The 24,051-nt window shown below is 40.2% G+C and overlaps 2 long non-coding RNA genes across 2 annotated transcripts in view; one reads left to right on the forward strand and one right to left on the reverse strand.

The window, feature by feature from the left end:
- Nucleotides 1-24,051, forward strand: part of LOC148145870 (uncharacterized) — a 189,747-nt gene that overhangs the window by 11,696 nt on the left and 154,000 nt on the right. The window lies entirely within an intron of this gene.
- Nucleotides 13,829-16,108, reverse strand: LOC148145871 (uncharacterized). The gene is made up of 3 exons (XR_015761134.1): nucleotides 16,083-16,108; nucleotides 15,784-15,941; nucleotides 13,829-15,476 (listed from the first exon to the last, which is right to left on the reverse strand). It is a non-coding gene; the product is annotated as an uncharacterized LOC148145871 (long non-coding RNA).

Consider the following 24,051-nt stretch of genomic DNA (forward strand, 5'->3'; position numbering starts at 1 on the left):
TGCTGTATTTCCCCTTCACAATTATTGTCCCCCATTCCATCAAGTCCACAGTCCCTATTCTCCAGAATACTTTCATGAGTATCTTTCCCATGGTGGTACTCTCCCCACCACTCTTTCCTCATAGATTCTGTCAATGGACATGATGGATTGACCATCGTTCACCTCTTTGAATAACCTTATTGTATAGTCCAGATGATGAGTGGTACCTCTGAATGATGAATGTATGCCTCTTCCCCAAACACTTTAGGTCTGCCTCCCAGATTGGCCACTGTGCAACCATAGAACTGACCATGGCCTACTCGCTGCACCGCCAAGGCACTGACCCCTTACTGATGTCACCTTGACCGGGCACCTAACTGTGACCAACCCCCTGAACTTTTATTGGAGGCTGCCCTTATCTTACTGTACCAGGACCCTGTGACTGACAGGCATTTCCATTAATTTCAAAGAGGACTTCTCCCCTCAGACTTCAAAACATGGCTGCAAGTTTGCTCCACACGCAATGTGTTGCCGAATAAGCTGCTGTCACATGATGCAGGTGCGAGGTTGATGCAATACGCTGCCATACAGAAAAATAGATGCCCTTTTGACTGAGGATTACTGACCAGCAAGGCAAGCTGTCTGGTCATGTGACTGCAGTCATTGCTATGGCAAGGCAGGGCATGGATGCGGTGAAAAGGGAGTTATGTGCTAAGTGAGCAAACTTTGGAGAGCAGACAAGCTACTTGGACAGTTTAGTCCAAAATGTAAGTGGGGTGACTGTCCCTACCTGCACAATGTCTTTGCAGCAGCATTTCAATGGTATTTGCCAGAGGGCCCTGCAATGCAACTCCATGCTTTATAAGCATCATGCAAGTGGATTGGAGAGCTGTCATGAGAGTCGTGAGGGGTTCGTAAATGTTGGATGACATGTCCGTGGACGAGGGGTACATGTGTTGGGTATCCATGGTTCGTGCCTTGAGATGCTGTTTGGTGTTGAGCAACATGAAGGCTCCTTAGCCAATGGAAAACTGAAGTCAACATGTACCTCTATGACTGGCATGTCGAGAATTCTTGATGTTTAATTTGTAAGGTGCATTTGGTAGTGTAGAAAGTTGAATATTAATGAGGTAAGTTATGCCAATGTCAAGTTTTTAACAAGCTATACTTCTCCTTTATTGGTAACTCACCGCTACCTAGTGAAAAAGTTGCCTCACACTGAACTGATACATAAACGATGCAGCAAGTTGCTCCCAGTATCAAGATAGACTTCACTGCATGATTCTGCCACCATTCTTGCCATAGCCCACGTTATACAGGCTGCTATAAGTTTCTGTTCTTTGCATTGACTGAATGTATTAGAACTTTTCATTAATTCACTCTTTTTACTTAGTCTATTTATAAACATTTTTGTGATCCTTTGCAATAGTTTTAGATAGTTTGGGTTATAAAAAACTTTTTTATGTGCTATCTTAAAAGAGTTATAAGAAACTCTCTACAGCACTCAAGAGCAGAGACAAAAACGGATACCTAACAAGCAGCTTCTAAGAAAGAATGAATGGTTAGTGATAAGTGACCACTTTAATAGCAACTCTTACCAATAATAATCATTGGTTCTGACAGCATACAATTCCTTTTGCGTAAACAAATGAATAATATTAAACCATTCTTTTTCTTCGCAAAAAGATCATGGCGGCACGGTGGCACAGTGGTTAGCACTGCTGCCTCGCAGCGCCAGAGACCCGGGTTCAGTTCCCGACTCAGGCGACTGACTGTGTGGAGTTTGCACGTTCTCCCCGTGTCTGCGTGGGTTTCTTCCGGGGGCTCCGGTTTCCTCCCACAGTCCAAAGATGTGCAAGTCAGGTGAATTGGCCATGCTAAATTGCCCGTAGTGTTAGGTAAAAGGGTAAATGTAGGGGTATGGGTGGGTTACGCTTCGGCGGGTCGGTGTGGACTTGTTGGGCCGAAGGGCCTGTTTCCACACTGTAAGTAATCTAATCTAATCATGAAAGTAACCTTAAACCATGATGAAGGGGATAGGCTCATTGATAGTTGGGAACTTAAGGGACCAATCAGAAGATGGCAGAAGATTACATCCATGTCCAACACCATTAAGAGTCAATTAGAGATTGTTCACATCCCTCTTAAACCTATTAGCAATGAGCCTTGATGCACCTAGGCCAATTGAAGTGCAACAACATATTTGATCGTGTTGCAGTGGTGGTTTGCAACAGATGTTCTGGTGGTGTCCCTGCCTCTAGACTAGGAGAAATGAAGTCAAGCCCAATCTGTTCCAGAGGTGTATAATAGCATCTCTGAACATGTTGATTAAAAATTATCTAAAGACCTATTTTGTTGTAATTATATGTGCAGAATGACAGCAGCTGAGCCATCTAAGAATTGGTATTCCATTGTGGAGTAGAGTCATATAGAATGGAAAGAGACCCTTCAGTCCAACCAGTCCATGCTGATCATGTTCCCAGTTAAAATAGTCCCACCTGCCTGCACTTGGCCCACATCCCTCCAAACCTTTCCTATTCATGAACTTAGTCAAAACGTGTGGTGCTGAAAAAGCACAGCAGGTCAGGCAGCATCCGAGAAGCAGGAGAGTCAATGTTTTGGGCATTAGCCCTTCACCAGGAATGCCCAGTGACTCAGCATACGCAGATTAATCTACCATACATCTACAATCCCAGATTCTGAGCGAGTGGCTGCAAGTGTGAGATCAAATAAAGGTGTTTTATTTTCACCAGCCTTTTCTCTTATTTCACTTCTCATTGCAACTTAATCAGGCAACTGTTTATAGTATTTGAAGGGATAAAGGTGCAAGGATATGATTCAGGTGAAGAACGGGATGGGTAAATAAGAAATTTTGACCATTTCCAACATGCACATTGGAACAGATTGTGAAATAAGGCACAAGATTAGAGTGGTGCTGGAAAAGCACAGCAGGTCAGGCAGCATCCGAAAAGCAGGAAAATCGAGGTTTCGGGCAAAAGTCCTTCATCAGGAATGAAGCAGGAAGTCTCCAGGGTGGAGAGATAAATGGGAAGGGGATGTGCTGGGGAGAAGGTAGCTAAGAGTGCAATAGGTGGATGGAGGTGGGGATTAAGGTGATAGGTCAGAGAGGAAGGTGGAGTGGATAGGTGGGAAGGAATATTGGCAGGTGGAACAGGTCATGAGGATGGTGCTGAGCCAGCAGATTGGAACTGGGGTAAGGTGAGGGGAGAGGAAATAAGGAAACTGGTGAAGTCTACATTGATGCCCTGGGGTTGAAGTGTTCCGAGGTGGAAGATGAGGCATTCTTCCTTCAGGCGTCAGGTGGTGAGAGAGTGGTGGTGGAGGAGACCCAGGGCCTGCATGTCCTTGGCAGAGTGGGAGAGGGAGTTGACATGTTGGGCCACAGGGCGGTAGGGTTGATTGGTGTGGGTGTCTTGGAGATGTTCCCTAAAGCGCTCTGCGAGAAGGTGTCTATTCTCCCCAATGTAAAGGAGACCGCATCGGGAGCAACAGATACAATAAATGACATTTGTGGAAGTGCAGGTGAAACTTTGATGGATGTGGAAGGCTCCTTTGGGGCCTTGGATGGAGGTGAATGGGGAGGTGTGGGTGCAGGCTTTGCAATTCCTGCGGTGGCAGAGGAAGGTGCCGGGGGGGATGGTAGGTTTCTAGGGACGTGGACCTGACCAGGTAGTCACGGAGGGAATTGTCTTCGTAGAAAGCGGATTGGGGTGGGGAGGGACACATATCCCTGGTGGTGGGGTCTGTTTGTAGGTGGCGGAAATGTCAACGGATGATGCAGTTTATGCGGAGGTTGGTAGGGTGGAAGGTGAGTACTGGGGGGTTCTGACCTTGCGGTTGGAGGGGTGGAGTTTGAGGGCAGAGCTGCAGGACATGGATTAGATGGGTTGGAGGGCATCTTCAACTACATGGGAAGGGAAATACTGGTCCTCCTGGGAGCAGATATGGCGGAGGCGGAGAATTTGGGACTACGGAATAGCATTTTTGCAGGAGCTAGGGTGAGAAGAGGTTTAATCCAGGCCACTGAAGGAGTCGGTGGGTTTGTATAAAATGTCAGTGTTAAGTCAGTCGTCATTGATGGAGATAGAGAGGTCCAGGAAGGGGAGGGAGGTGTTAGAGATGGTCCAGGTGAATTTAAGGTCAGGGGGAATGTGTTAGTGAAGTTGATGAACTACTTAACCTCCTCGTGGGAGCACGAGGTGGCGCCAATGCAGTCATCAATGTAGCGGAGGAAGAGTTGGGGAGTGGTGCCAATGTAACTACGGAGGATGGACTGTTCTACGTAGCCAACAAAGAGACAGGCATAGCTGGGGCTCAAAGTTTGTGAGAAGATTTGTAGCTCGGGTACTCGTTGTGGTTCTGTTCGCCGAGCTGGGAATTTGTGTTGCAGACGTTTCGTCCCCTGTCTTGGTGACATCCTCAGTGCTTGGGAGCCTCCTGTGAAGCGCTTCTGTGATGTTTCCTCCGGCATTTGTAGTATGAACTATGAAAGCAACCACCCCAACACGCACAAAAGAAGTTGCATCAAGACACTATTCAAAAGCGCCACAACACACTGCAGTACAGCAGAACTGCAAAAAGAGGAAGAAGAACACCTTTACAATGTATTCGCCAAAAATGGTTACCCGCTCAATTTCATCAACAGATGCCTAAGGGAAAGACAACGGAACAATGACATGCCGCAACCCAAAGGACTAGCCACACTACCATACATCAAGAGCATTTCCGAACTGACAGCCAGACTACTGCGACCACTAGGACTCACAACAGCACACAAACCAACAGCCACTCTCAGACAACAACTCACCAGGACGAAGAACCCGATACCCAGCATGAGCAAAACCAAGGACTGCACAAAACACTACATAGGACAAACAGGAAGACAGCTAATGATCCGCATCCATGAACACCAACTAGCCATGAAACGACACAACCAGCTATCCTTAGTAGCCACACACTCTGATGACAAGCAACATGAGTTTGACTGGGACAACACTACTATTATAGGACAAGCCAAAAAGAGAACAGCCAGGGAATTCCTAGAGGCATGGCACTCATCCACAGATTCAATCAATAAGCACATCGACCTGGACCCAATATACCGGCCACTGCAGCGGACAGGTGGAACTGACAACCGGAAGCAGCAGATACAAATCACTATAAATACCGGAGGAAACATCACAGAAGCTCTTCACAGGAGGCTCCCAAGCACTGAGGATGTCACCTAGACAGGGGACAAAACGTCTGTAACACAAATTCCCAGCTCAGCGAACAGAACCACAACAATAGCTGGGGCCCATGTGGGTGCCCATGGCTACCCCTTTCATCTGGAGGAAGTGGGAGGATTCAAAGGAGAAATTGTTAAGGGTGAGAACCAGTTCAGCCAAACGAATGAGAATGTCAGTGGAAGGGTATTGGTAGGGACGTCAGGAGAGGAAGAAACGGAGGGCTTGGAGGCGCTGGTTATTGGAAGATGGAGGTGTAGAGGGATTGGATGTCCATGGTTAAGATGGGGTATTTGGGGCTGGGGAAACAGAAGTCTTGGAGGAGGTGGAGGACATGCGTGGTGATTTGAACGTATGTAGGGAGTTGCTGGACTAGGGGGGATAGGACAGTATCGAGGTAGGTGGAGATGAGTTCAGTGGAGTAGGAGCATGCTGAGATAATAGGTTGGCTGGGGTGGTCAGGCTTGTGGATCTTGGGTAGGAGGTAAAACCAGGCACTGCAGGATTCCTGGACTATGAGGTTGGAAGCTGTGGGTGGGAGATCTCCTGAGGTGATGAGGTTGTGTATGGTCTGGGAGATGATGGTTTGGTGATGCAGTGTGAGGTCATGGTCGAGGGGGACCCATTGTCTCAGCCTGCTCCTACCGCACTGAACTCATCTCCACCTATCTCGATACTGTCCTATCTCCCTGCGAGACACCACCCACGCCTGCCACCTCTTCCAAGACTCCCGTTTCCCCAGCCCCCAATGCCTCATCTTCACCATGGACATCCAATCCCTCTACAGCTCCATCCTCGGTAGGAGGAGGTGTCTTCGAGTTGGCACCTGGCTTCAGCGGTGTAGAGGTCAGTGTGCTAAACTATGTGTGATGTGAGAACATTGTTTACACAAGATTATCATCTGTTTTGCCCAGTCGTTGGCCATGATCTCACTTGTGTTCACTCTATTGATCACCAACACCATCACCTCCAAGGGAAGGGACCCAGCATTCCTATTTGTCCCCCCACCCTGTGAATGTGTTTAGGCTGTATCCCTAGTCATGGACATTCCTACCTTGCAAGACAGAAGGAGATTTGCCTGCGAATGTGTAGTAATGTATTTGGATGAAATGTGTATAAGCTGTTGGACCATGTGTTGGGAGCAATGCTAAGTATGGGAGGAGATGATGTTATGAATGTTAGCTTTGAATTGGTGGAGATTGTTGGGAAGAGAGAGGAGGTAAGGAGTGATAAATAGAGCCATGAGAAAGACCAGAGATTTAGTGATGTGGGGGGGTCAGTTGGATGGACAGCTGGGCTTGCAATGCAAAGTCAACATGAACAATGTGGGTTCAATTCTTACACTGGCTGAGGTTACCTTTTTAACCTCTCCTGTTATCTGTGGAGTGGTAATCCTCAGGTTAAACCACCACCTCTCAAAAGAGAGAGCAAGCCCATGGATCATAAGACTATGGTCACTTAACCTTTACTTTATATGGCATGTGAAGATGCATTTTCCCACTTTAATCACTGTACCCTGGTTCTGAGATCTAGTCTTGTGGTATTGATAGCTATAGCTATCTGCTCGCCCTGACTTCATATTAGTTGAGAGGGCTTCCTGACTCAGAGTGCCTTATATCAGATGGACATTTAACAGCACAGTTCAGCTGGGGCTGCATGCCATTTTCATTTAAATTAGCAGACAGCCTGATGTTTGCATGCTGCCAGCATGACCACAATCAGCCAGAAGTTAATTGTGCATTTTGATCCTTGCGTCTGTTTTGTGGTGTCATCCATTCTTGTTTCTTGTTGTTTCTGGGCAGGGCAGCGGGGAATCTAACTATGACAGTCATGCTGTGGATTGGATGTTTTGTCAGTGTGGCTGGCTGTGCATACCCAAAATAACTTTTTGAAATACAATTTGTGTAGAAAGCTGGTGATAAACAGCTAAGGACCTAAGTATGTTCCCTGATCTCATTCATATGCTAATTCCAGCAGAAATGCATCCAGCACTGTTGGAGAGCAACTGAAGCATGAAGATCAATCTTTCAGATAAATTGCATCAAAAAGCTTTGACTGAAGTGCCCTAATTATCTAAACTCTTTACTGTTCCTCAATCCAAGTAGCTATATCATAAAATTGCTGATAAGCCAGCAGCTGTAACTTAGTGCAAGTGTAATGTTAGAATGCATTATTTTCTACATGAAAGAATTGCCTTAGTCTACACTGTGAAGGGTGTTTCAATAACAGAAATGATTGCTGTAACATGCCAAGATTTTTCCGCTGACGTCATTTTCCTGGAGTTGCTTGCATAAATTATTTTCTTTAGATGGTCAGAAATATAAATAATCCTAATGCAACTAGCAAATTTCATTTCTTTACAAGCCAATTATATTTTTTACAGAATACAGTTGCAAGAATTCATTCAAAGCCCTTTGCATAATTTTTTAAACTGCAATATCAGAACAAAGCCAGAATTTTATGGAGTGGCACAGTGGTTAGCACTGCTTCCTTACAGCACCAGGAACCTGGTTTCAATTCCAGCCCTGAGCAACTATGTGGAGTTTATACATTTTCCCTGTATCTGTGTAGGTTTCCTCCGGGTGTTCTGGTTTCCTCTCACAGTCCAAAATAATCAGGTTAGATGAATTAACCATGGGAAATGTCAGGTTAAAGAGGTAGAGTAGAGGGATGAGTCTGGGTGAACTGCTCTTCTGAGGGCTGGTGTGGACTCGATGGGCTAAATGGCCTGCTTCCATGTTGTAGGGATTCTAGTGATGACTTCTTCAACATGCTTTATCAAATGATACTCAATGTGCCAATAAAATCTAATGGTGGCCTATGGGTTCAAGTTCCCAGCTTGACATGAGGAGATGTTTCCAGTCATGGACAGTTTCATGGATACTTCCAGTGAAAAATGAACTATAATTTGTTTCCCAAAAGCATTTTTGATTGTCTCTCACATACATACTATCAAAGGTACAAGAAGGAGGAGCAACACAGAAAGCTTGAGCTATAGGAATGGAGGCAGGAATAATAAAATTGATACTAAATCCATGTGTTATGAGGGCTTTAATGCAGCTCCTTCTATTCTGGAGGGTTTTTTGTTGGCTCTCCATCTTCAAGAGTTGCCTTGTCATCCTCAGTTGAATAGCAAGCACGCCCTCTAGCCATTAATTGGCCAATTCGGTGCAAGTGATTGTTTCTGACAGTGTGATCCCAACATTGGGGGTCCCAACTCAAACTCCTGCCCTAGATTTTCCCCCAACTAAACCATTAGCTGGATTGAGTTAGAAATATGTTTCTTATTTTTATGATTCAATTTATTTAGTATCAATGAAATTAATGTCAAAATTGATTTATTGTGAAAGTTCCTATAAAAGCATCATAATTATAATTTCACTTACTTTCTCATCATTTGAACTTCACTCCATCAGACTGTAAGATGTGGAAGCAGAAGCAGGCCATTCGGCCCACTGAGTCTGCTCTGCCATTCAATGGGTTTTGGGATCTGATAGTTAACTCAACTTTCTTGCTTTTTCCCCATAACCTTTGATTCCATTACTGATTGAAAAGCTACCTATCTCAGCCTTGACCATAATCAATGATCCAGACGCGACAGACTTCTGTGGTAAAGAATTCCTTAGATTCACTACATCTGAGAGGAGAAATTCTTTCTCATTGCTGTCTTCACTGGGTGACTAAATTGCTCTGAGATTATGCCCTCTGGTCCTAATGAGGAAACACCTCAGCATCTACTCTGTCAAGTGTCCCAAGAATCTTATACATTTCAATAAAGTCCCTCTCATTCCTCTCAACTCCAGAACAGTACAGGCCCACCCTACTCAATTTCTCCTCATTAGAAAATCCTTGCATGTCAAGTATTAACTAGTGAACCTTCTCTGGGCTGCCTCCTATGCCATTATATCTTTTCTGAGATATGGAGACCTAAATTTTTCATGGCATCATATATGTTGTCTAATAGTACCTTGTATAATTTTAGCAAGACTTCCATATTTTTATACTCTATCTCATTGAAATAAAGTTCAACAATCAATTTGACTTTCCTTAATACCTCCTGACTTTGTATGTTAACTTTTTATGATTCCTACATGAGGACTCCCAAATCTCTCTGTGACACAGTTTTCTGATGTCTTTCTCTATTTGCATAATATTTAGCCTCTCTATTCTTCGCAGCAAAGTGCAAAACCTTACATTTTCCCACTTTATATTCCATTTGTCAAGTTTTTGCCCATGAATTTATCCAGTCTATAACACACTGTAGACTGTGCCAACTTCACCACTTGCCTTCCACCTACTTTTATGTTATCCATGAACATGGTGATAGTACATTTGCTTCACTCATCAAAGTCACTGGTATATATTGAAATGAATTAATGCCCAAACACTGATCCAAGTTGCACTTCAGTAATTGCAGATTGCCATTCTGAAAATGATCCCCACCCCCCACCACCCCGGCCAGCCCAACTCTCTGTATTGTATTATTTAGCCAATTCTCAACCCATACTAACATACTACCACTAACCCAGTGGGTTCTTATTACGTGGTTGACAAATATCATACTTTTCTGCATATTAATTGCAGACCATTGTGGGTTTTAATACTGATTGGCTTTGATGAAGGTATTTTATTTAACAAAGATCTTTTGACTTGATAGGCTTCTTTTAAATTCAGAAATGCTTTTTGGCACACATACTTGAACTATTGACTTTTAAACATATATTGATTTTGTCAGTGTCAAAATATTGATTTAAAAATGAGTATTTGTATTTCCTTAATTAATATATAGGTAAATAATTTGATTCTGCAATTATATTAAAAATGTGAAACTATATTACACTTGTTTCAGCTTTTAGGAATTTAAAATAGTTCAACCCAGTCAATGATTGAAAATTGTTTAAATATTGTTTAAAACCCTGGTATATTTCACATAATTATGAATGTGAAATTTCAATAAGCACTGATATGCTGCATAAAAACTATGTAGAAGTCTGGTGTTTAAACAATATATTGAGAGACACTAAAAAAAAGGCACAGTCATTACAGATATTCTGATATGTGCAGAACGTGCTGACAACATTCCCAGCTCATTTATCAGACATGATAATGACAATGTTGTTTGCTTCTAACATTGCATTAAAGGTGCAGCTTAGATCATCAATGTTGAGAGAATATAACTTGTATTTTAAAAAAATATTTGTATTCATTGCTCTTCACAGTATTCTGTTCAGGGATATTTGCAAAGGGAAGGTAAAAGTCTCACCAACTTTGAAGGGACAAGATGGTGGTCCCAGTCATCGTAATTTTGAAATAATGACTACCAACCCACCAAGATCATGTGAAAATGACAGTATTTCATGATTTCCATGTTAAACAAATTCACATGCAGCCTTCTGCCTGGGTCCGATTACCAAAATCTATGGCTTGTTGAATTATTGACAAGGACAGGCCTGTAAACTTAAGAACGTCTAGTCAAAAACTTGCACAATGGTAATAGATGCTTGAAAGCTGTTGGACACTTGCGTTCAGACATTGTTGCATTTGGGCAGCATCATCTCTGACTGAGGCAGTTCCCTTCATGATGATGTCAATTCACTCCAAATGGGGGATGTGGGTTGGTGGGATGGATGACTAGAAAATGAGCCCTAAAAATAGGCTCTCACTTTTTTCTGGGCTTCAAACCACATTCTGCAGAATCAACATTTTCCCATGACAGAACCTCAAGGTTCAGAGCACATCATCCAGAATTGAGAGAACACCTAATGACAATTTGTGCACAACAAATTTATTAAACTTGCCTGCTGACATGCACTGAAGATCAACTTAGCTCAAGTGGTTGTCAACACAGTCAAATTTGAATGGATGCAACATAGTATTTTCACTCAACCCGTTCCATTTTTTTTTCAAAAACCAAAAACTTTGATTAGATTAGATTCCTACAATGTGGAAACAGGCCCTTTGACCCAACAAGTCCACACTGACCCTCTGAATTGTAACCCGCCCATACCCAACTCCCTCTGACTAATGCACCTAACACTATGAACAATTCATGGCCAATTCATCTAACCTGGCACATCTTTGGACTGTGGGAGGAAACCGGAGCGCTCGGAAGAAACCCACGCAGACACGGGGAGAATGTGCAAACTCCACACAGACAGTTGCCCGAGACTGGAATTGAACCCGGGTCCCTGGCGCTGTGAGGCTGCAGTGCTAACCACTGAGCCACCGTGCCGCCCCCTACTTTCAGTTTCCTTCATAGTCTCAACTTTACTGAGAAATAAGGGTTCAAAAAGTAGAGATTAAAAGTCTACCTGCCACATTTGCAATGATAAAAATGGTTTGTGACACCAAAGATTCCTGAGAAAAGTCCAAACAAAATTGAGTTGGACCATTTTCCAAGTGCCCTTCCAATTACCGAAAACAGAAATGAGTTGCTTCACATTTGCAAATGAAAAACTAATAGAAACAAATAGACAATGTGAATGAAGCAGGATCTCTTCAGGATTGCTCAAAGGTTACTCCAGTGCAAGTGCATCTGCTAATTGTCAGTTATTTTTCAATTATATAAAAACTATTTTTATGTGACTTCTTCCCTGACTTGACCCACAGTCCTCCGGATCAACTCTTCAATCTAACCACCATTCTTATATTTGGGCCATCGCTGGTGAGACAAACAACTCAATATTGTTCTCAGTAAAATGTGAGAACTATAGGCAGAAGCGACAAATGCTGGTTAGTAATGTTAATGAGGCTTGAGGCTCAACCCTGTGATTCAAGGATTGTCCAATGAATTAGCAATTAATTTTCAGAACGTTGCTACAAGTAACCCAGGAGGAAAATTGTGGGATTAAAAATATTAATTTTGAATAAATTTTTTAAAATCAAATTTACTTTTCAATTGTTTAAAAATTTAGTGCACCAAGCGGTTGGATATGTTGGGACTGTCACTGGTGACAGCTTTGAAGTCAGAAGCAGGAGGTCAAATGAGGAAACTGCTGGAGATTTGTCCAATTTGTCGGCATCCCAGTGCACACTGCACTGATTCTAATCAGATAAATTTCTACCCAAAGAACTTAGATTCCCTTATGTTGCCACAACCTGATAACACAAAATACCACCAAAGTTTGGGTTGCATTGTGACTGATGTCATCACACTGTTTAATGCAATCAACTTTGCTCTATTATAATGTTGAACTTAACTGATTTAATAAAAATAGATTATTTTTGTTATTAAATTAGAAAATAAAATAATTTGGCATGAATGTCTTAAACATAATAACATTGGTCAGAGTAATTTCCAACTTAAATGGAACATATGACCATGAGAAATAGGAGTAGTAGTATATTTGGTTCCACTAGCTGACTCGATTACTCATTAAGATGATAGCTGATCAGATTATAGACAATTTCCTATCTCCTAGGGAAACAGAGATCTGCAGCTCAGAAAAGACCCTTTGGTCCATTGCATCCGTGTCAGTTAGAAACTGTTTTTGAACTATTCTACTCCTATTTCCCAGTGCTTAGCCCATAGCCGTGTATGTGTTGGCATCACAAATACTTCTTAAATGTTATGAGGATTTCTGTCAAAAGCACCTTTATAGGCACTAAGTTCCAAATTCCCACCACCCTCTGGGTGAAAAATGTTTTCCTCACATCTCCTTCAAATATTCCACCCCTTACCTCAAATCAATGCGATGAAAAGTGTGTGATTTCTATACATTACATTTTTATTTTAAGTTTGAAGATCATATGTGTACTAGTGCATATATAATTTAGAAAAACTTTAATAATTAACTCAGTTTTTTTCAGTGCTCTGATTTTTAAACAGAATGGCAGATAACAGATGGCTTCAAGCCTCTTGAGGGACCAATGGAAGTTTGTTTGCTATTATGGGGCTATGCAACTGGAGAGAGAGAGGAGACTGCTTTGGGTTTAGAATAATCTGGACTATTTTTTGTTTAGAAAACCCCAAAATGGGAAAACATTTGGTTTAGTTGAAAGGAAACCTGACTGAAGTCAGGTGTAAGAATCATTTATGTAGAAAAAGGAGTTTATTCAGAGTAATTAAGGAAATATGTTACCTCCATTGTAACGATTTCAGTAGTTGAGTAAAAAGAAATGATTTGCAGCTTACGGTTCCAGAATTGGAAAGAAGCATTTAACTCAATCTATCGATTTGATAGAAAAATGAAAACTTCTCTTGATCTTGATTAACTTTAATGTGACGGTGTTGGAGAATAGATAAGATTTTATTTTGTTAGGCGCTTGAAATCTTTTAAACTGTGCTATGTGCACATGGCTTGGTTTATTTTATTTTCCTTTTCTTTCTTTATGTAATAAACTTCTGTGGTACTGTTGAAACCAAAATTGCAGCCTTCATTCTTCTGTTTCAGTGACTGCTGTTTTAAATTAAAAATAAATCTCCCAAGCTAGTTTTAATTCTGAGATCTAATTTGCCTGATAGTAACACCAGCTGGAATCATAACACCTGTCCATATAAAATTTAATTCAATCGGTAATCTGCTCAGCCTTCAGTATATTCCGCTGTTTTCTTGGGAAGAGAAACTTAAAAACACTGAGACAAAAATAAAATCCTTCTCATCTCCATCAAAAATGGAACACACTTTATTTTTAAACTGTCATGTAGACTTTAACTCCCCCACAAGGGTGAACATCCTCCCAGCATCCACTCTTTCAACTCATCCCTCCATGTATCGTATAAATGATGACCTCCATCAAAAGGGCTCTAGAAGTGAATGGTCAGAGATGGAATTACAAAAGTCACATCAGCTCTTTCAAGACCCAAAAGAGAAAATGTTGGGAACACTCAGCAAACTCATCAGCATGTCTGGAGAAAACATAACTCTCCAAGTATAACTCATTCATTCTCTCCACAGACACTGATTGACTTACTTTCATTTTGTTTTCAATTTCTAGCATTTTCAGATGTGTTGTTGCTTTTGCTGTGTTCATTTATAAATTTGATCTTGTTATGTTACCAGAGAATGGCTATCTTTTATTCACAAGTGGTATTCACACACTTGATCTAGCAAATGCTTTGCTGCTGCTACTGGATACCAGAGCTGGAAGCAAAACGTTTTATTTTCAAGCACCAGTGTGCTTTATAAAAAGCAGGAAAAAGAGAAGCAAAATAGAATAGATTTAAATAAATTTTGTGTTTCTAATATTTCCCAAAAGAATACCATTTTGTGAATGGAGCAATCCAAAATCCTGTTTTCAAGAGGGTAGAGGACTTATTAATGGGGTCAACATCATTGAAATGAGCCTCAAGGGATATTGCCCACACAGATTCTCTAGTGTGGATTGAGTGTCATCCACTGTAAGTATGATCCTTTTCAGCACTGATGATTTTACTGCTCCTTAAACTGCTAATATTTTCAGTGTTTTCAGATGAAACCTTTTTGAATATTAAGCATCTTTTATACATGCTACAGGTTTCTTTGGAGTTAAAGTAACCACTGATTATTTTGATTAGTTAGAAGTAGAACCCGTTGCTCCAAAAGGGCATTGGTGATATGTTACTGTTAACATGGCATATTCATTTCATTAATCACATTTTTTGTGACACTATCATTTACATCCAAGGTTATAGAAGCTGACAGTGAAACATTGGGTCTGCATGGGACCCATGTGTAGTTAATTAACTACATGAGTCTGCTACTTTATTACCTGTCATTCTAAAATTAGCATGGGGAAAACCATTCATTTATGCTACATTTCATTGTATATTCTATAATTTTTTTTCTGAAGTTTCAAAATATGGTCATATTATTAGTTAGATGTTTGTTGCATTGAATAAGTTCAAAGTTCAATGGATGTTTAACCTTTCTTTGTTATGAAGTGGATTTTATGTAGCTTCACCTAAAGTATATTTCTTTTCCTTGGCATACTGTTATCCAGAACAAAGACATTCTGTTTATTTCAGTGGACTCAACAATGCAGTCCTCGATATTGAGGTCACATTTGACTGAGCGTGATATCAAGGAGCCTTAGTAAAGTCGATGGGAATCAGGGGAAAGCTATAACTTGGTTGGGGTCATATCTGGCACAAAGGAAGATGGTTGTAGTTGCTGGAGATTAGTCATCTCAGCTCCAGGACATCCCTGCAGGAGTTTATCAGCTGCTTCATTATTGACCTTCCCATCATCATAAGATCAGAAGTGGATGTTTGTTGGTGATTGCACAATGTTCAGCATCATTTGTGATCCATCAGCTGCATAAACAGTCCATCTGCAAATACAACAAAACCTGGACAATATCCACATTTGGGGTAACAAATATCAACTATAAGTGACATCATAGAGATGTCAGACAATGACAGTCTCCAAAAAGAGAAAAGCTAACCACTGCCCCTTGACACTCAATGACATGACCATCATTGAATAGCCCACTTTCAACAACCTGGGGTTTATCATTAACCTGAATCAGAACTGGATTACCGTATAAATAAAATGGTTACAAGAGCAGATGAGAGGCTGGAATCATTCATCAAATAACTTAGCTCCCAATTTTCCAAAGGCTGTTCACATCTACTTACTTGGATGACTGCAGCTCCAATATCACTCAAGAAGCTTGATGTCATCCGGGACAAAGCAGCTTATTTGAATACAGCAGTATGTACCATCTAGATGGTACACTGCAGAGATGTGCCAAGGCTCCTTCAGTAGCACCTTCCAAATCCATGACCATTGTCACCTAGAAGGGAAAGGGAACAGATACAAGGGAATATTGTCACCTTCAAATTCCACTCTAAGTCATTCACTAGTCTGTCTTAGAAACATATTCTCATTCTTTCAAAATCGTGAAACTATCTTCCTAACAGCATTGTGGGTCTACCTATAGCAGTTGGACTTCAGTGTTAAAGAAAGCAGCTCACCACATTCTCATGGGCAACTAAGAATGGGCAATAAATACTGGCCCCGCCAGCAGTGTTCACATGCCATGAATGAATAAAAGCATGGTATAATGTTTGAAATCTTAAGCTCAGACTCATTAAATTTTAATTACCTTTTGAGGAGATCAGATCTCATCTCACAGGCAGGCAAAATAAGGTCACACTTTGCTTACACAGGCTATCAAATGGCATCTGCTAAGAATATGAAAAAAGACAAAGGGGTGTGCATGTGTGTGACAATCTAGTACACTTGGCAGTAATACCCTTTCCTAATCAAATAAGTTGTCAACATTCATTGTCAAGGCTTGTACATTAGATTTGCCACCTGTCAAGATGCCATCAAGCGGTTTATTGGTGCCTATTGAAAAGCATGCCAGTGAAATGAAGTAACTGAGTGGGAAGAAAGAAAACTGAAGAAGATGGAAGAACCCCCCCCCCCCCCCCCCCAGATAACTAATTAAGATTTCTGTGCTAAATTCAAAGCATTGTAAAATAATTTATAACAAAGGTAAGGGGAATTTACATTGTATCATAGAGTTGCATTGTTAATTTAAAATCAGCTTGACCATTGTTTGGAATGACAACTAACACTTTTCATGCAATTTTTTTTTCTCTTTTTAAATGTAACAACTACAAAGGTGAAGATTGGCAAGTAATATTTTGACAAAGCACAAAATCATAGAAAATAACTGAATCTATAAATTGGAGTAACTTCTTATATGTTTGATTTAGTAAAAAATAATTCTTACTGATATTCTCGAGGGTTAATGCAACAACACAGGGAACATTGATTCCATTCCGTCATATACCCATGGCTTTCAAAGATGAAGTACAGGCATTAATCAAGTGTTAGTACAAAATTGGCACAATGGTCTGCTAGGGACATGAATAATTCATTCTGATGGATGATGTGCTCATCTAATACAAACATGAAAATTCACCGGAGAATTACAATCAAGTTAGCAACTTTTCATGCAGAAAAACTTTGCTTGTTCATGTTGTCTCACTTTAATTGCGGCATGAGTATTGCCAGTTGATCTATGCTAACAAGCCAGCAAATGGTGGGCTTTAGGCTGTAGCCAGTTTACGCTATGAACTTTGTAGCCATTTCGGCAAATGAATCTCCACAATGTTCATTCTGGCTATTTATCACAAAACTGTGAAAAAAAGATTTGTTTTTTAAATGAAGAAAATTAGTTATCATGTGTCCCTGAGTATGCCTAAGAAGGCCAATCCCTTGACCCTAGAGTTTCAGTGGTCAAACATAATTATAATTACAAAGCCTTGCTAATTTGATACACATTACAAATCCCTCTATTAAGATCACCAGAGATGTCATTATTTCCTGAGTATTTCATTTAAAACATTTTTATTTGTAGAACATAAAGAAGATATAAATAGGATAACTTGACATCACTAATCACACATAGGAACTGTGACTATTTCTGGGCAAGTATTTTCTATTTAAATCTGTGGCTACATATGACTTAATGCAATAATTCTCAACCTTGTTTTCAAATCTTTCTATGGCCTCAACACAACATAGCTCTGGAATCTAGCCTCACAATCCTTTGAGATGTGTGCATTCAGCTTGTTCTGGCCTTTATAGCATCCCTGATCTTGATTGTTTAAGGATTGCCCATTGTACCTTCAGCAATTCCTAAGTCCTAAGCCCTAAAATTCCTTCTTAAATTCTCTAATTAGGTTTCTTCCTTTAAGAGGCTCCTTCAAACCTATCTCTTTGATCAAACTTCTTGTCCTTTATTGCTTAGTATTTAACTTTGCTTCATTATAAATTGAGATTATTGATATTAAGTATTAAATCTAACTATAGACTTATGCACTTTTGTTTTCTATTTATGCTTTATGCTTTATTCCATCTTAAGGTCAAGGGCTCTCCTTATTTGGGGTGCTTTTGCTTTATGCATTCTCCCAACTTCACTATAGTGGGCAGTTTTATTGTCATAACAAGGAAAATATGGTTGACTTTAGGGCAAAAAGTGTTTTTCTTTATCAAAGACTTTAGGGATTGGTATCTTATGGATTGTCATCACTAACATGAAGGGATCTTAAATTTGTGCACAAAGCCAAATGATCACATTTTTTGGAAGGAATATGTCGACCAGTTTATTAAAGCAATAGCCAAAAACAGAAGACACGAAGATGTCCCCTATATGACAGTAACATGAATGATTTCTGTAACTGAATATAATTTCTCTTTTTGAAGTTGCTGCAAAATCTAAGGAGTTTTTCTAGAACTTTCTGGTTCTATTTCAGGTTTGCAGCCCTCACAGTACTTGATTTTTATTTTAAAGTTTTGCTGGAGTACATTTTCTGTTCCAGCCATCTGACTGCTAAAATGTTGGCTTGAATTTCAAAAGTCTATTTGACATGGAGGAACTCACATCTGAGTCCATTTCTGTCCAGGAGGGGCTCCTGTACAATGGTTAAGAACCAGAGTTCTGGCTGTTTTTTTTTCCTCCCTTTACTAATCTAAATTGCTGAATCCAACTGAAAAGCTCTCCTACTTATCCAGACTGAGATCAGTTAATTGAACACGGACTAAGGATTAAATATCTCGTACCATTGTTTGTAAACCAATTGATTTCCTTAATTGATGTAGGCTGCTAGCACAGAACAAAATAGCATAGAAAATCATGTAGAACAGAACTGATGTAGAAATACAATTTTACACGAAATAATATAATTAAGCACATTGGGAATGAATCCCCAGAGACCCTCACCCCCTCACCCAAGGAAAATCTGGAGAAACAGCAGTTATGTTGCTTCATCAGGGTTTCTGTGGATCTTATACTGAAGTTACTAGAGAAAGTCTGAAGTACCCCAGTGAAAACACAATCTCATTGTTTAAGGGAATGACCTACATTTGCACCTTGTATGTTTGTGATGAATAGCTTCAAATATCAGCTCATATCAGAGCTTCTCCATTGCCATTGCACACGAGGGAATTTTAAATTAATTGGTTACAAAGAATAGTAACTGTGTGCTATCTTACATACAATGTCTGCTTGCCTGAATTATTTGTAGACAAAGGTACTCAAATGAGATTGAGCCATGTGACTTGTAGATTGGGGTAATGGATACCACAGATCTGTTTGCTTCCTGTTATGTTTTCAGCAACAGCAGTTCAGCAAGTCAGAAATTATATCACATTGTATAGGTATTAATTCGATGGGATATAAATTGATCTCTTTCCTGGATGCATGCAATTAACTACTGTTTTCAACATCTCCTTATTTATTATTGCAGAATGCCATAAATATATTTATAGCAATTTGCAATTATTTATAGCATTAGGTGAAAAAAAAATACAGTGACATGCTTCCATCTATTAAACACATCTTGAGATTTTAGAACAATGAAACTATATCAAGCCACAAGTTGTAGAAGTTGAATCTTTAACCCCAGTTTCACTTCCAATACCTGACAGTGTTGGAAATCTGTGAAGGATGAGAGCAGTCACATATTTCTCTGTACACAGTACCCACATCCTACACCATTGTTAAAGGCAGGTCAGATATGACGAGATCATAAGTAATCACCTGATAACATCTTTCAGTACTTTGTATATATTAAAACTATATTGTGTGCTGGTGCACACACCATCAAAGCAAACCAGTATATTAGAATAACTATACGTCAGTTCAAAACAGATGTCGAAATAGCTTAATCTAACAACAATCATAAAGTATAAATGACTTTTAATCACAACAAGTTCCAACAATAGCTTGCATTTAAAAGGTGCCATTAACGTGGTAACAAGGTATTTTTATAAATCAGCCATTGTCTCAGAAGATGAGACCCACATATATCACTTCTGTATTGCACATTGTCCTTTGTGGCTGTAAAAACTGTCTAGAGAGTGGGAATCCTTACCGCAGCTGGCAAAGTCAAAATTGTTGTCCAGATTGACATTATTATGGTTATATAGTTATTATGACAGTAACCAAAAGTAACAAATTAGTTTTACAGACACAATTGGGTCCAGATTTTTCTAATGCATTTATATTTCTTCAGGTGCAAAGATCAGGATAAGCTCAGTTCTGTCAATCTCTACTTTCTCTTTTGTCTAACGTTACCAAGGCTTTGTGGAGTGACAGGGTTGGTCTGTATGGAGCGGATAGCTAGCTTCATGTCTCAATTCCAAAGGAGATCTCAGACAAAGTACTCCATGACACAAAGGCCGATTTCCTGCAAGTAGACTGAACAGAAGCTTCTGTTCCTACTAGTTCTCTTCCTACTGTCCTGAGCAGGACTTTTGATGGAAATTGGGACTTTCTCACTGTTGGTCTCCAACACCAATCTGAAGGCCTACATTTCAGAACCGTAAATTTCATCCTCAGGCCTGTTTGTGCACCCTGTAACTCTGCTGAAACTTCCACTCCATTTTGTCAGCACAGGATCTTGCAGGCAGCATATTAATCACTCCTTAGAAGTTAAAGCTTTTTTCTTCTGTTTTCACCTTCCAGCAGGGACTTGCTTTCAGGGCCACTCAGGTGACAAGCTGCTAAATTCAATTGTGAGGAAGGTACGAAATATATCTAGAGACAATTTCCCCTGGTAGTCCAGAAGTCACTTTGTTGTAGCTATGGAAGATCAGCCCAAAGTTAACCTCATTTCTGCCACTTCATGGACTCTTACTTTATTAACTCAATGCTGGTAGTTAATGTGGGAAGGAGTCGGCAGCAGTATGATGTTAAAGGAGGAAAACATAAAATTATAGCCAAGATTGCAAATTTTTTATTTTGCCGTATAAAAAGCTCCAGAAACTTCCTTTTTATCCAATCCCCATTTTTCATCAGAACAAAGGTCTGCCTTACCAACTAGTTCCTCCAAACTACTGTACTGTTAAAAATGGTCCATGCACTAAATATGTATCAGGAAAATTGTGTATTTATAATTCCTTGTTAAAGCGTTTGCTTTAGGGCATGTTTTAAATGTGATTTAAATTGAGTAATGCACAAAAATGCATACAAAACTGGTTTTGCTTGTTTACAGCAGCTAAAGGAAAATTTGCCAAATTCCAGCAGAGTTGCTGGTTTCTTACAATTATGGCAATCACTCCAATTTTAACTAGGACAAAGTAGCTGCAGGAAAAGACAGAGTTTGTTGGCTGTGCTGCATATAAATTGTAGTTACTAACAACAGCAAGCTTAATCACCATGCAGCAGTATCAATCTAGTGCTGGACATGTTGGAGAAGAAACAACAGGAGATTGTGCCCAGGATATTTCAAAGATATATTAGTATTATGCAACACCGATGCACTGAGTATGATGTATCTAGCAGTTACCATGACCCCAATGAGTACTATATCTGAAGAGGCTGTACCTCTGCAAACTTCCTAAAACATTTTTTTAAAGCCTTCTTAACAATCCAACATTGATTGATAATGGACTGTCTTAGACGGGTGGGAAGAAGGTTCCCCAAGTTGATTCCTAATCTTTGAGAATTGTCTTACAAGGAGACACTTAATAGGCTGGCCTATGCTTTCCAGAATTTAGAGATTTATGAAAAGTGATCTTGTTAAAACTGTAAGATTCTGAAATGAAAATAAGATGTCTCCCATTTAAGGTGGAGACCAATACAAATTTCTTCTCTCAGAGGATTGTTGGTCTTTGGAAATTTCTGCCATAGAGAGCAGAGGAGGGTGTGTCACTAAATATATTTGAGATTGAATTAGGCAGATTTTTTGATTTACAAGAGAGTTACAATTATAGGGGACAGGTAGGAAAGTGGAGTTTAGGTCACAATCAGATCAGCCATGGTCTCATGGAGCAGGCTAGATGGGTTTAATGGTCTATCCCTGCTCCTACTTCTTAAATTCTTATGATCAATAAATAATTTGAGAATTAAATTCAGACCTACTTAGCTTGAGATTATCAAGAAACCGGACCTTCTACTGATGAACCAGGATTTTTATCTGAGTAAATGTTCAATTTTCATAGAAGTTTTCCTGATCATGTTTGACAAATCCATTAGATATTTATCAAGGTTACAGATGAACATGTGGATGTATTTTATATTTGTATTTTGAAAATATATCTGATAAGACGCCACATAAGAGTTTGTTACAGAAGGTATGAATTTCTGGGGTTCTGAGTAATATAGTAGCATGAGTTGTTAAAGGACAGAAAACAGCGAGTTGGAATAAGAAGGTTATTTTCAGGTTTGTAGCATCCACAGTATTTTGCTTTTATTTGAGATTATTTTCAGCTTGGCTGACTGTTATTAGTCAGGTGCCGCAAGGATCAGCTCAGCTATTCATAATCCATGATAATGAGCCAGATGAACTTACTGAGTAATACATCCTGTACAAAACTATAAGGGAATGTAAACTGGGAGGAGGACACAGTGAAAAATTATTAAATGTCTGTTTTCAGAAGGATTTGGCTGTCCTTGTACAAGAAACATAGAAATCTTACATGTAAGCACTTCCACTGACAAGCAAGGACAATGGTATGATAGCCTTTATTGTGCAACAGCAGGAAACAACAGGCGGCATGGTGGCTCAGTAGTTAGCACTGCTGCCTCACAGTGCTAGGGACCCAAGTTCAATTAAAGCCTCGGGCGACTGTCTGTGTGAAGTTTGCACATTCTCCACGTGTCTGTGTCGGTTCCCTCTGGGTGCTCCGGTTTCCTCCCACAATCCAAAAATGTGCAGGTTAGATGAATTAGCTGTGCTAACTTGTTCCGAGGTGTGTAGGTTAAGTGTATTAGTCAGGGGTAAATGTAGAATAATAGGGTAGGGGGGATGGGTCTGGGTGGGTACTCTTCGGAGGGTCAATGTGGACTTGTGGGCCAAATTGCCTGTTTCCACACTGTAGGGAAAGGATATACTTGCCTTAAGCAGGTGGAATGGAGGCTCAATAGGTTGATTCCCTGACAAGGAGAGATTTAGTACAATGGCCTGTGCCATTTTAGAAGAATGGGAGGTGTCTCATTGGAACATTTCAAATTCTGAGTGGGCTTCACAGGGTTAGGTTCTAGGAAACTGTTTCTTGAAATTCTAGAACTAATCTTAAGATCAGAGGTCAGCCAACAGTTAAACCAGATACATACCATTTGCCCTGCTATGAAGTTTTGCTGTTCCAGTGGATGACATATCATAGCAGCGGCATCTTTACTGCAGCACAATCACCTCATGCATTATTGCTCACTGACATTTAGTTCCGAGAACATTTCTCTGGGTGAATATGTTCTCCTGCTGACAGTCCAACTCCTCCACCTGATGAAGGAGCGGCACTCCGAAAGCTAGTGCTTCCAATTAAACCTGTTGGACTATAACCTGGTGTTGTGCGATTTGTAACTTCGTACACCCCAGTCCAACACTGGCATCTCCAAATCCTCTACTCTTCTAAGAGTTCCTACTGCTCTGTAAAGCTTCTGGCCATGCAATATATGAGTAGAATCAAAGATTTTGGAGGGATTCATGGTGTGAAGGGTTAAGTTTGACTGTGTGATATGCTAATTGACAGACTAATAGTCACAGAAGTCACCCATTCTTGCTTTCCTTTATAGCCTGGTGGCAAGAGATAGCCACAGTAAGATATTTCTTAGATCAAATTAATGTTTTTCTTATTTCATCATCCTTTAGCGACATCACCAAGAAACTAATATGGTGTCAGTGAGTGAAAGAACAATATTGAGAAGTCGCTCTCATTACTGTAAAGCTTTGAGCAGAAATGTGGTTGAAATGGCACTATAGAATCGGAAGGTATTGTATTGCACTTGACCTCATTGCAGAGCTGAGCAGTGAGTGGGTCAGTAGTCTACTCAGTGTCATAGGCTGTAGTGCATGCCATGTCCTAGCAATGTCCAAGGTCCATGAAAATAAAACAATGCACAAGGATGTGATAAGTGCACTTGAAGTCCAAGCCTATCCATGAAA

The sequence above is a fragment of the Chiloscyllium plagiosum genome, unplaced genomic scaffold (genome assembly GCF_037043375.1).
Source record: "Chiloscyllium plagiosum isolate Xiang-an unplaced genomic scaffold, Cpla_swu_hap1 HiC_scaffold_23, whole genome shotgun sequence".
In the NCBI taxonomy this organism is placed as follows: Eukaryota; Metazoa; Chordata; class Chondrichthyes; order Orectolobiformes; family Hemiscylliidae; genus Chiloscyllium; species Chiloscyllium plagiosum.